This window comes from Polyergus mexicanus, unplaced genomic scaffold, assembly GCF_030449975.1.
Source record: "Polyergus mexicanus isolate NDT 795.1 unplaced genomic scaffold, iyPolMexi1.0 SCAF_27, whole genome shotgun sequence".
Lineage (NCBI taxonomy): Eukaryota > Metazoa > Arthropoda > Insecta > Hymenoptera > Formicidae > Polyergus > Polyergus mexicanus.
Window position 1 is genome coordinate 1,659,894 of NW_027223347.1, and position 13,271 is coordinate 1,673,164.

The 13,271-nt window shown below is 34.5% G+C and overlaps 2 protein-coding genes across 10 annotated transcripts in view; one reads left to right on the top strand and one right to left on the bottom strand.

Moving 5' to 3' along the window:
* Positions 1-13,271, bottom strand: part of LOC138943577 (protein artichoke) — a 245,677-nt gene that overhangs the window by 88,870 nt on the left and 143,536 nt on the right. For 5 of the 8 annotated variants that reach the window (XR_011448497.1, XR_011448492.1, XR_011448491.1 and 2 more), the window contains exon 1: positions 3,782-4,291. The exons of the other annotated variants lie outside the window; for them this stretch is intronic. The gene's annotated coding sequence lies outside the window, so the exon portion shown is untranslated. Of the gene's footprint in view, positions 1-3,781; positions 4,292-13,271 lie in introns of those variants that run through there. 8 annotated transcript variants of the gene reach the window in all.
* The window catches only part of LOC138943576 (protein artichoke), a 327,808-nt gene that overhangs the window by 21,982 nt on the left and 292,555 nt on the right, over positions 1-13,271 (top strand). The window lies entirely within an intron of this gene.

Here is a 13,271-nt window from a genome sequence, read left to right on the forward strand (position 1 = left end):
CTGACATATTTTGGAAAGAAAAAAGAAAAAAGAAACATATTTTATAACTATAAAAATATTTTTTTATAACTTTAATCAGTTGTGAGATGTTTGCTCGGACATTTTATGAATGGACATTCTGTATACGGACGTACTATATAACTAGTTTAATTTGTCAAAGATCCTTTTTATGTCAGCGTGCTCGAGAATAAGTGAGAAAATGCCGTGTTTATACTAGTCTTCTTCGATAGTCCGGAAAACTTTCGACGGAAGTTTTTAACTTGAAACTTCTCGTGTTTGACGTTACTATAGAGTGTCGTCAAGATTATGCATTTTCATGAGCAGTCGCTCGTACATCTACTACAAAGGATGTTCAAGAAGAGCACGAGTCGGTAGCAAGGATCTATTCTCGGGAGGGTTTAAAATCAAATCTGTGGCTGATGTGGTGTGTGTGTGTGTGTGTGTGGAAGCACATTCAATGATTCGGAAACGTTCCGCGTATAGAAATATACGGTTTGGGAAACTTTATAGTAGTAGATACTCGGTGATTTATAGAATCATAGAGCATTTCCGTACCTTTTGGTCCAGTTACCTCGTTTTCAACAGTTAAAAGCACTGTCTTCTCTTTGTTACATCGGTTTTTTTGTTGCTTTGCAATTTGACTAGAGTTACCAATTGTAAGATCTATGCATATAAAGCACAGCTTTTTGCAGTCACAGCTAAATTATTTCACACGTCTTGCACGCGGTTCTAACGTAACTAATTGTAAGTTCGCGTTCGTTCCCTGGATTCTGGCATGCCCTACAACAAGAGTATTTCTCTAGAATTTGATTGTATCGTAATGCCGAATTCTCAATCGCTATTCCTGAAAAAATTATTTAAGATTTTCTCAATTTGCGACAATTAAGAAATTCTGCGTCGTTTTGTGTCGTTTATTATCTCGAATAATGTTATTATATATACATAATCTATATACGTCCATGTATTTATTTTTGTGTCATATTTCTTTCTATATTAGGTTACCAGTAGTTTTATACCATAAAGGAAAATATTTTTGGCCATTAAAAACAATTTGCAAAAAATACCTCGAAAATAAATATAAACGAAATCCCCATGCGCGTTATACGAAATGGAACAGTTTAACTGTTTTTTTCCTATTTTTCTTGTTTTTTTCATATTTTTCCTACAACGTGCAGATAGAGGTATTGCAACTCGGTTTCCATATAATAAATTTCTTTTCTTTCATAAATTGATATTAATAACCTTTCCGTAATCAATCTTTAGTTTTACCGCTCTATAAATAACGATCAAATTAATATCAGTAGTAATGAAAGCTGACTTGGCTGAAGCACTAGAGGATTTCCGGCGGCTTCTTTCGTTCTTATTTTCTTGACGGGAAAAATATCACAATGAACGTAATTAAAATAGACTCTAAAGAGATCTAAGTTTCGCTTTCTTTCTTACTAAAACTGCGCGTTGTTATTGTACGCATATCTTTGTTAGGCAAATCGAGTCGTGATTTCGAGTTGAGCGCAAAGTTTCGCCACACTGGCTTTGTTACGTAACTTCGTTTTGTCACGCCGAATGACGGATCGCGAGAGAAATAGACGCTTAGGAAGAAATGAAGGAAGACTGATTGGCTATTAATATCCGACTACAATTTCTCCATACAGCTATATCCTTCCGACGAGTATTTGACCAAATGCTCGTGCAAGGATGTTCTCGATAATATCGCTCGCTAGCCAATTGTCCAGGACAAATACTGTTAATAGCACGCCTCGTGTATTGTGTGCGGTGCCACGCGTACGGAATGCCCAAATCGAAAGTCACGCGCGTATTTGAATACCTGTATTTGGGATTGCCTCGGTCAGTATAATAACGAGGCAGAAGTAACCTCATGGGGATTCAAGCTAATTTCGCTCTTCCGTTTAATCTACGCGCAGGAGGATACGAAACTCAAAATCCACATACTGTTTAAATTTCAAATAATTTTACCAAGTTTTGAAAGTATATTTATGCATATAGCCCGAATTGTGCTTCGCATTCTCGAATTTAAATCCGAATATTGTAGATGTAATAGCGCTTGGACCATCTCTGACTAGAACGATAAAAAAGTGCGGGAGTTGCGCGTGAATTTATGGTGAACATTAAAGGTAGAAATGTGGGCTTCTGCTATTTCTCTCAGTATTTGAATTCGGGGAAACTGTGGGATATCGACATGCAAATCCTTAAAAATTATAGTTATTATGACATACGGTATAGGAACATCCTCAAGTCATTTCAAAGTACGTGGTGGAATGAAAGCGGATACTCTCAAATACAAATTATAATCGTCTTAAATCGAAACAGATATAAACCAAAGAAATTTATATCTGTAGTTACACATAATTAGCATCCAGAATTATATGGATATCGAATCTCTTAACGTTTTTGAAAAAAATATGAGATTTGCGAAAATGCGGAAATTTGATAAATGATTTAATTACGATTTAATTATAGATTTAAATAAACACTTTAATCAATTAAGTTTTTAAACTGTAATATATATGAGAGAAGATGATTAATCAATTCCAACTATAATATGAAAAGCTATCAATCAAATCATGCTATATAATGCATGTAAAAGATACCAATTGTATTAAATGTTAAAGCAATATGGACTTAATATAATTTCGGAAATAGTATCTTGTTATTGTATGATTATATTAAAAGGGACATATGATATATTCAATGATATATTTAATTGATTTTATTTAATTCGCGATTAATAAGAATGATGTGCATTGCGAATATCAAATTTTAAACATCAACAATAGCTGAACGAAAAAGTCTTTCCGCCATCTCGGCTTAACGACTAATGACGCAATTTGTTCAGTTAGAGGCAATTATTTAATATCTATCGCGCATTTTAAATTTAATCCAATCGTAATGTCGTAATTCTGTGCGAATCTGTCAGATTTAATCTTAAGAATCAACCAAGACCACGTCTTTAAAAATTTTCATTTTTATGGATGAAAATGTGGGTCTATGTCGGACGCCCCCTCCTCCCCCCCCCCCAAAAAAAAAAACCAGGAGTCTCAATTAATTATTGTTGGTATTATAAAAATGACTTGTTAAAATCTTCTACGATTCCAAGAAAAAAGAAAAAAAGAAACGTGAAACAATTTGTTTATGGATAAAAAAGTGCTTTCATTTTTTTCATATTTTTATAATTACACATATAAATCTAAGGAAAACTGATGTAATATTAGCAAAAACATTGTTCCGAGTACTTCACGTTATGCTAAACGAAACACTTGGAAAAGGGGCTTTTAAATGATCACGTTATCTCGAAGATATCATTAGAACAGTATTATACTACTCTTTCTAGGATATCAAATTTAACTTTGCCGATTCGCGAAACGATATGCATTATTTAATGACGTTTTCCATTTTTCATGCGTGCCGCAATGGAAAAACTGGCGTAACCTATCTACGCGCGGGATCATGAAAAATAATATCTACCATACACGACACACTCGATTCGCGTTAACTCGCGACGCACGAGATACGCGGCCGACTTTGTTCCAAAGCTCGTAGCGTCAAACATTGATCATCGATTCGTAACGCACATTCGTAACGAACGATTCGTGACGCTGTGTCGGAATAAACTGCGATTGAAAGCGGTGAGAGCGAGACTCGCGAAAATCATGGAGCGCCGTCTTTGTGAACGTCGTCAAAGTCGAGCCAGCAAGACTCGAACAAGCAATAAATCAAAATCACATAATATCACGTAGATACGATCACTCGGAACGGACGTTACCTCATGCTTATGCAATCATAGATCCCCATCGATAGATCCCCCCCGTGTTGCTCGACGCACTATATCACACACACTACTACCGACTGAGAGTAAACGTCCGTCACCACTTTCTCTCGCGCTTTCGGTCCGATCATATATGGTAAATAATCACTGAAATAATTATCGCGTATTGCTGAGACTGCGCGTATAATCAGAGTAAAAAAAGCTTGAACATGATTATACCGTATGAAAACATTGAATCGGAGCACCCGTGGTGTTGCGACGTGCGCCCACGGTAGACTGGCGCCCGCCTGCTTGTTCGTCTGGCCCGTTCCTGACTCTCCCTACTGCTTGCCCGAATAGGGCGCCTGGCGGGGCGGCTGACTAGCAAGGCAGCGAGCGTGCCGGTTGCCCAAGTGTCAAGTGTACCTTTCTTAGCGATGCTTAGCAGCCGCGAGTGCTTATGAATCCGCGATGAAATTTGTCCTTATTATGTACACCGGGTATTCCGCAAGACTTGCATCATTTCAGATACGTATCCTTCGGTGAACGGCGAGCGGGGAGGGGGGGGGGATGATTTTTCAGTGAAAGATAATTAGATTGGACGTCCTTCCTTCACGTTATTGAGGTTTTAGCGTTAAAAAAATGTTCTCGCGATAATTAAGTCTTGATTTTTATTTTTTTTTATAGATAAAATATATATGTTTTTAATTAATAAATTATTTATTAATTACATATTCTTCTACTTATTTGTATTCTTTAATCTTAGATCGCATTCAATATAAAAGATGTTTAATTAAATTAATGTTAGATAATTCCGTAAATACGGTTTAGGCGTGCGATTTAAGTTCTCGCAAAGGAAGGATCGTAAATTTGTGAAATAAATATACTCTTTTGAAGTTTATTTCGAATCTAATAAAATATGCACTCTCAAATACTATTAATTATCTTTCCTTTCAAAAGAAAATAAATATTTTTTTTAAATTTAAGATATTGGATTTAACAAAACAATTGTATAACAAAGCATAAGATTTTTATGGAAAAGTTTTAATAGAAGAGAGTTTGATTGAAATATTAAAGTGGTTTGATTTCTTATTTCTTAAATCGCATTGGGAGATTTGTGTATCTGTCGCGGTACGAGAATTGGATTTCAGATTAAAAGACGAAGTCCGCTGCATAATGAGATAAATTTTTCACTTTTTATCAATGGTTGATTTATCACGATTTTTAAATAAAAAACGGAAAATATTAAATAGATTCACATTTTTACCAATATACATATATGTATTGTGACGCAAAATTTATTTAATATAAATAATATAGATTTATTTATTAACAAGTCCGTAAGATATAAGTATGTAAGATCGAAAATTATGCCAAAATAGTTAATTCTAATTCTACGTAATATGCATTTACGTTGCTCAGTTCACGATTCGCGCTAATTTTTCAACTTGAACAGGGTATTTAGCTGTCTGTCTCGCGTCAGTCAAAAACTTCTCGTTACACCGTTATGCCTTGATAGCTATCCCTTCATTACTATGATAAGTTTCGTTGGGGGTCCGCCGTGCTTGATCGTTTCTTTCGAAATACTTTGCCCTCAACTCGCGAGGCTGTTACTACCCTGTAGGACGAAAATGGTCGAGCGTATAACTAACTAAAATGATGCCGTGATCGCAAAGAATTGCTGTCGCATTGCCGCATTGTATGATTTCATATGCATTCTTTTCATCTCAATTATTGATAAAAAAATGACTTAATAAAATTAATCGAATGCATACATATAACGCGATCAATATATAATTTCTATCACTTGAACATTTATAAACTTATGCACTTGAGTTTCAACTTGTATATGTTTGACTATATTATCTTCACTTTCTTATTTCATCGATCTTTATTTGCTTATATCTAATATGAAACTTTTAGCAATACATCGAACGATCGAATTGGTTTTCGAGTGTTAGTTATAGAAAATGGAGAGAACTCGAATATGACTTTCGAAGCGCGCGTATAAATAAAATCTTGTGCGTTAAAGTGCACTTTTTGGAAATTTAATGGCATATTAATAAATCATTTAGGAATTGAATTACTGAACGACTTAGGGCTTTTATTACTTTCAAAAGTAATCAAGACGAAAAGCACGACTGTGTTATTCAGAAAGTTCGGCTCTAGTGAATACTAAAACCTTTCGACGTTAATATTGAATCTTGTGTAGCAAACGAGAGTTGAATATCTCTTTTTAATGCACTTTATTAATTATTTATTTTACTCAAAATTCTGGATAGTAATAAAGCTTTAATGAAAAAATTTTTTATTGAATCGTTATTTCTCATTACATTCGTGTAATTAATTTAAAATTATATAATTAGTTATAATAATAATAAATAATTAGAACTTTTCTGGCTAAAATAAGCTTTAGCTTTAGTAAGTATGCGATAAACTGTATAAGGCCATAATTATTATCATAAAATTCTTTTGGGTTTTTATGATATATATTTTAATTACAGTATAATTTTTACTAATTAAGTAGAGTTTTGAACTAAGCTAAAGCTTCCCTTTCATCCATTGGTCTTTTAGAAGCTGATTGAGCTTGTAAATCGCATCCTTTACATCGCCAAATCACTGCAAAGTGCTCAAGTTCTGTTCATTCCGGAACGCGCTCCGCCTTTCACTAGCGAAGCTGCACCGCTATGCTTTGGAAGGTTTCGACTGCTCGTGTTCTGCTCTAGTTCGATTTCGTGTGATACATTACCGTTCTAAGACACGCTTTAGCAAAACGCAGATTCCACATCCATGATACACACTTCCATGATTCTGTTTCTCATTTATATCCTTTCGCGCGCACAAATCCTCTTACATTCATGACACTGAATGTGAGAAAAAGAATTCTGTTTCTCTAACAAGACTTATCTATACCGTGTGTATCTTATAAAATCGATTATATTAGAAGAAAAAAACGTTATAAAGTTAATAAATTCTTTGAATGGAAATCAAGTACAAATTTATTAAATCCTTTGTGTGTGCACGCTTGACGCACTCATATGGCAGTCTTTTGAAATAAACAGAGAAACAGGGTGCTCTTAAGTATGCTCTTAAGTATGTAAATATATTCCACTTTCAAAGTTACTCGCGCCGTACCGTTCGGAAGAATATGAATATGACAAAGTAAGCTATAAATTGGGTTATGTTTAAAATTATCTCTACATTTATGCTAATATCTGTGAAGTGTTACACAGTCTTTGCATCGCAAGCATACTCGTGTAGATAAACGGATTATACGATATAAAAGAGTATCGTGAAATTAAACGCTTTCTAAACTTTGTTGTTTGTTGCATGTTTGATAAGAGCGTATTTTACATATTCCGCATATATGACGTCTTGTAGAATGCAATAGTGAATCGCGTAATTCTCTGTCGGACATGCCGCCATTTACTCGGAGTATGGCGTTATGGTAATTCTAGCGATGTGCAGATCGGTGCTTGTTGAGACATTGAATGAGCTTTCAACAGGAATCAAGTAGTTCCGTACAAATGTTCCTCCCTTTAATAATTTGATCCAATTATTAGGAGCTCCAGGACTTTAGTCAACCGAAACTATTTCACAACTGTATAACTGCTGTTGTATAAGCTGTTTATGGTATATATAAGTTAGAATTTGTGCGTGACATATACAAGAAAAATATTCCAATTTTTTTTTATTTGTACATCAGAATATATCTATAAAATCACGTTTGCAATGCGCTCGCGTGACGTGCCAATTTTTTTTATTTTTTTTTTATGCAACTTGAATCGGACATTGTAATTTTGTACTTAGTAATTATCCGTGAAAGTCTGTCAGCGAAATCGTATTCGCGGACAAAACGTAGTACGATACTGTCGATCTTCGAAACGAAGTTTTCCGCCACAGTGCATAAAACTTTTTCAACAGTTTTCATCTTTTTATTCAACATAATTGCTACGTGCATGCTATCTGTCCTTTGCAATTGTTAGTATTCTCTGTGACACGCTTCTTAAACATGTGTTGAGTCTCTCTACACATGAAGATTCAGGTAGCTCTGGTCTATCCGTCACGCGTATCTGGATGCGAGTGTGTACGGTACACACAATATCTGTTCCTTCAAAAGTATTATGAACTAGTCATTTCAAGTAGTACAAGAATAGCCCTTATATAAATTGCTTCCTCGTCTCTAGTACATGGCAATGATTCGGTTAAATAAATAAAACGATTCATTGAAACGTGAGTTCCTCGATTCTTTACGATCTACGAGCATATCAATAAATAATAAAAAAGCTAGTAAATCGAGACAAGTATTAGAAAATACGAAAGAATTGAATATCGTGGCACAAAAAACGAAGAAGATTTTTAGTTTCACCAGATTATTGTGCATCAATAATCGTAATATTGGAAAAATAAAAAATACAAGCTTTTTTACTGCTTCCCAATTATATATAGAGATTCTTGTACAGAGACACTAATGAAATATTGTTCTACGTGAATCATCTGTATAATTAATTAAATCCTATACTTGGATGATTTATGCCATTACCGATGGATATGTGAAACAAAGTTGACATTATACAGAAATGCGAATTATGGTGCGACACTTGAATAAAACGATAAATGAAATGAAATCGTATTTCAAATCTGACAGATAAGCGTTGATATAGAGGCGGATTGTGAAAATTTGCGTCAACGTTGGTTGGAAATTAAGCGACGGAAAGATCCGTAAGCTAAACGCAGTGGCAATATTTTTCTGCGATACGTATACTCATACGTCACAAATACGTGGATGCGTTGTCGCGCGCGCGATTCGCATTTCGCCATATATGGTATTTTCGAGTGTAACGTACGCGCGCGCGAGTATCATCCGCAAGGGCTCCCATTAATTGTGCCCCGGCTATCATCGTCATTCGAACGTGCTCTCGCTGCTCGATCGTCCTATTTGTTGTCACCCGCCGATTTGCGAAAATGATCGAAATCTGCCGCGCGCAAGCTTGTCAACCGCGATTTCCAATAGCGCGCTTTTGCAAAGAGCAAAAAACGTTCGCGCGTGGAAAAGAAATTAATTTGCATTTAAATTCGTTCCTTTTTTTTCTTCTTTTTTTTTTTTGCGCCGGGTTAGCCTAAGGGTTGCCATGCGGGAATTTCGCTGACGTTATTGTTTGAAGCGGCAGTTGAAATCAACACGAAATGTGACATGCATGCTAATCGCGAACACGATATTCCGTGTGCGCTATCGAGGCAGAACGTGCGGATATATCGCCATAATTACCCATTAGAATTATATCATAAGATGCTTTCTCTCTCTCTCTCCCTCTATTATTTTTTTTATATTAAATTAAATTAATAGATTAGCTATAAATGTTTTACAAAATCGATTGATTAATTTAAAGATGCATGAGTGTGTGTGTGTGTGTGTGTATATATACTAAAATATTTGAATCTTCTTCATATTTCAAGCTTCATGTAACAAGAGTACAGGATATTGATTATTATCTTTTCATCATTTTTAATAAATTTTCTATTGAAAACGATAATTTTTGTATTGAAACTATTATATATCTTAGATTCTTTATTTATAATTTATAAAATTGATTTAGTGTATAAATTATTAATTATTTTTATGAATTTTTATAGTATTAATATATGCAAATACTATATTATCTTACTAAAGATAATTATAAATTGCTAACTTTACATAACATACATACATTGCACTGTGTGATAGACATTTCATTAATATTGTTATTGTGTACGATGCCATATATAACACTAACATATTTTCTTTAAAATTGAAATTGATATTTGATATTTAAGCACGTTAACAGAAATTGTGCCCCGTTTGTTGGTTCAAATATTAATACTCTATACCAACAACGATCAATATCGTCTATTTATTTTCCTCATATGCGTAAACTTGCAGTCAATTAATAAATTATTTATTTGTTTAAATTGTTTATCCGTTATTATAATAATGTGTATCATTTTTTTGACCAATATTTTATGAGCAAAAATTCAATATCTATATGTATTTGCAAAGTTCGAACTAGAAATAAGAAGTATAGTATATAATAGCGTTATAGGCAGTGTCTCTTTAAATTGAAGAATCTCGTGCTTGATCTCGTGTATGATTTTTTTTTTTTTTTTTTTTTTTTTCAATTTGTTCTTTGAGCATTACTCTCTCTTACTTTTGTTAAGATCCGCTTATATATATATATATATATATATATATATATATATATATATATATATATATATATATAAAGCTTATATAAAGCTGTCAAGTCTTTGCGTATATCGAATATGAGACGGTTTGTATATTTAAAATACGAAAGAGAGAAGCAAATAATAAAACTATGACTATATTACGGCATGAAGAAAATAAGAAAAGGACACGGGAACAGGAAAGCTTGTACTTAAGCACTATAATGTCTGCTCTTTCAACTTGGTTGTCGCCTTTTCTTTTCCTCTTTACTACAAGCAATTGACTGTGTAATTTTACGATCGCGCGCTACGCTGAGAACTGCAGAATATTTACGAAAATAGTATCGCGAATAAACACATAATATTGAATATGATAAATTCATAAAAGATGACTTAATAGATAGTAAAATAGTAAAGTAATAGTAAAATGGAAAGAGATAATAACACAATCTTGAGATAACAAAAAATTTGGATAATTTTAATTTTTGCAAAATAATATCTTGGAAAAAATTTTCATTATCGAATTTGTTATTAAAATATTGGTGTTTTTTTATACTTGTATAAATCTAAAAGGATAATGATATTGATTCGTTGAAACAGTTAAATTTTAATTCTAATTAATTAATAAGTAGATTGACGGTTACATTATTAAATTACTATTTCCTATTCGTATCGAGCGACATAAAGTATTGATTTCTGTAATAAAGCTATTGAAAGTTATAAAAGTTATTAAATTTATAATTGAAACTCTATTTATATACATATGTGTGATAGCAAAATGGCGAAAACTTTATTACATATTAATCTCCGAGAAAAAGGAAAGGACCTTATTTATAAGCGAAGAAACGGCAAACCGACCTTATGTTTTAAGTTAATGACAGAGATGCTTCTTGCCAATTCCCTATGCAGAGTAAACAACAGTTAGAGTTCTATTCTAACAGCGTATTTCTAGAATTAAACTGAGCTGAAAAGTCCTCTATCTTTTTTTCGCCATGAATATGGAGGTATTATAAGTTAAAAAATACAAGATTTTTAATCTCTAATTTATGATACCTCGATAATTGTTTGTCGGAAAAAAATAATGGATTTTCCGGAGCGGTTTATTTCTAGAAATACGCTGTTGGAATAGTGCTCCAACTTTTCTTCACACCTTGTATGCTACCCGATTCTATTAAATTGCGCGAAACGGATCGCGTATAACGCGTTACGCGACATGTTCTGCGGACAGTGGGCGACTGAAATCTCAGCGTCGATAACACATGTACGCGTATCTCCAACGTGCACGCGTTTGCATCAACATTTTGGAGCGGTGTTCCCGGTTCCCCCCGCTCGATTCGTGGATATGCATGAGAGTACCCGGGATGAAATTTCGGCTAGACTTAAGTAAGTACTCGGCGCGCAATCCCTGTGTGTTGTATAGTCTCGAGGGTTACGTATAATTGCCGCCTATCTGCGCGTTTCCTGCGCCCCCTTTCTCCCCCACTAATTTCAGGTCATCCGCCACTGGGGCCCAGTCGTCTCATTTCCATCCATCTATCTACCCCCTCTCCTCTTCTATCCGCCGTTTCCACATTTCCTTCCCTCCTTTCTTACATCGCGGGATAATACGATGCGCACAGACACGTCGAGCGCCGTTAAATTTGCATTCTAGCAATGAAATATGCATTTCCTGTCTCGCACGACTCGCATTCGGCGCATTACGTCAGCTGCTTTCTATTAATTAGCGTTGCGAACGGTGCATTCCGTTAGGAAAGACGCTTGTTATAGCATATGACGCAGCCTTCCGTCATTTTGAACGTAAAAACGAGAGAATAGGTCGGTACGGAATCGTCGTTATCCACCTTGGTCGTGGAACCGGATTAAATAAATTACGAGTGAGATCTCGTTGAACGTTTCCGTCGTGCCTACGTGTGGTGGAGAAACGACTACCACTTTGCTGCGGTTAGGATACGAAATGGTCGCCGTTAATGGCGGTTAAGTAACGTTGGTGGTGAGTCTCCGTTTAGCGAGAGACTAAAAAGCGATGCCGATTAGCAGATTAGCTAGTTTGAGTTTCCCTTTATATCTTGTAAACTTTCAACGATAATTTAATACATTAAGAGATTTACATTATTACGACTTATCTTTAAATCAATATGTACGACGAACGTCGGTTTACCGTTATTACATAAAACATAGCGGAAATATCATAACATATATATATATATATATTAAGCAATGTTTTTAATATCTCGAATTTTATTGTATATCTATCAATTTAAAAAAATTTTTTTACACGTTAAAAATGTTTTCATACAAGATTTTATAAAAATATCAAAATTTAAACAATTCTAGATATTTTCTATTTTAGATAAATACATTTTTTTGTGTGTATTTTTGGTCTAATTTAATTTTGTAAAATATTTTGCGAGATGCAATTAATTAAATAATAATTAACGAAGAGAATTGAAAAATATTCCAAGCGGTATCCCGTTGCAACGAGTGGAATAAGGTTCTCGCGACGTATTGCGTACAAAGCACTGGAGGAAACTGTAATGGGGCGAATGTTTTTCTATGACGGTGCAATTTTTTTATTACGGGACAAATGAACTTTCGTATAATGTTTACGTCGACTAACTTCCGATCACTCGTTTACAACGGAGCGGAAAGTTTTCGCTCGCGTCTGCGAAAGTGTCCGGTTCGAAAATTCGTACGGCGAACAAGCCTCGCACTTTCCAACGGGATCTGATTTTCCGACGCGGTCAGACCAAGTTCGTGGATGGCATCTCAAAGGGAGACCTAACTCACTCTCGCTTGCGCGTCCACCCGCGCTTAGAACTCCGTCACTTACGAGTTTAAGATGGACTAGTTTGTGCCGTACCAGCGATCTGCTCGGTTGGCAGGATTCGTGACGAATGACGATGCGTCTGCAGTTTTATTAGATACACTCGAGAAATGACTATACTGAGTCGATCGTTAACTGTCTTTGATCGGTTATTACGTATTTATATTAGATTATGATCTCGGAAGCGAGAATCCTCTCTCGTAAGATTATTATTCCGATATATTTTGTACACATGGCGAAATTGTGATATATATTCCTTCGCGCTACCTGTACAATCATTTTTATTTGCTCTCGTGTAATCACATTTATAGAACAAAGATGCATAATGTATTGCACATTAATTGCGAAGAATCAAGTTGCGATATGATAAGATGTTTTAAAGTAAGAAAGTATTTTTTTTATTCAAAATTAATATATAAATAGAACTAAATGATTTTTAATCTCTTTGCTCGCTATACATGAATATATAAATTGGTATTGGCT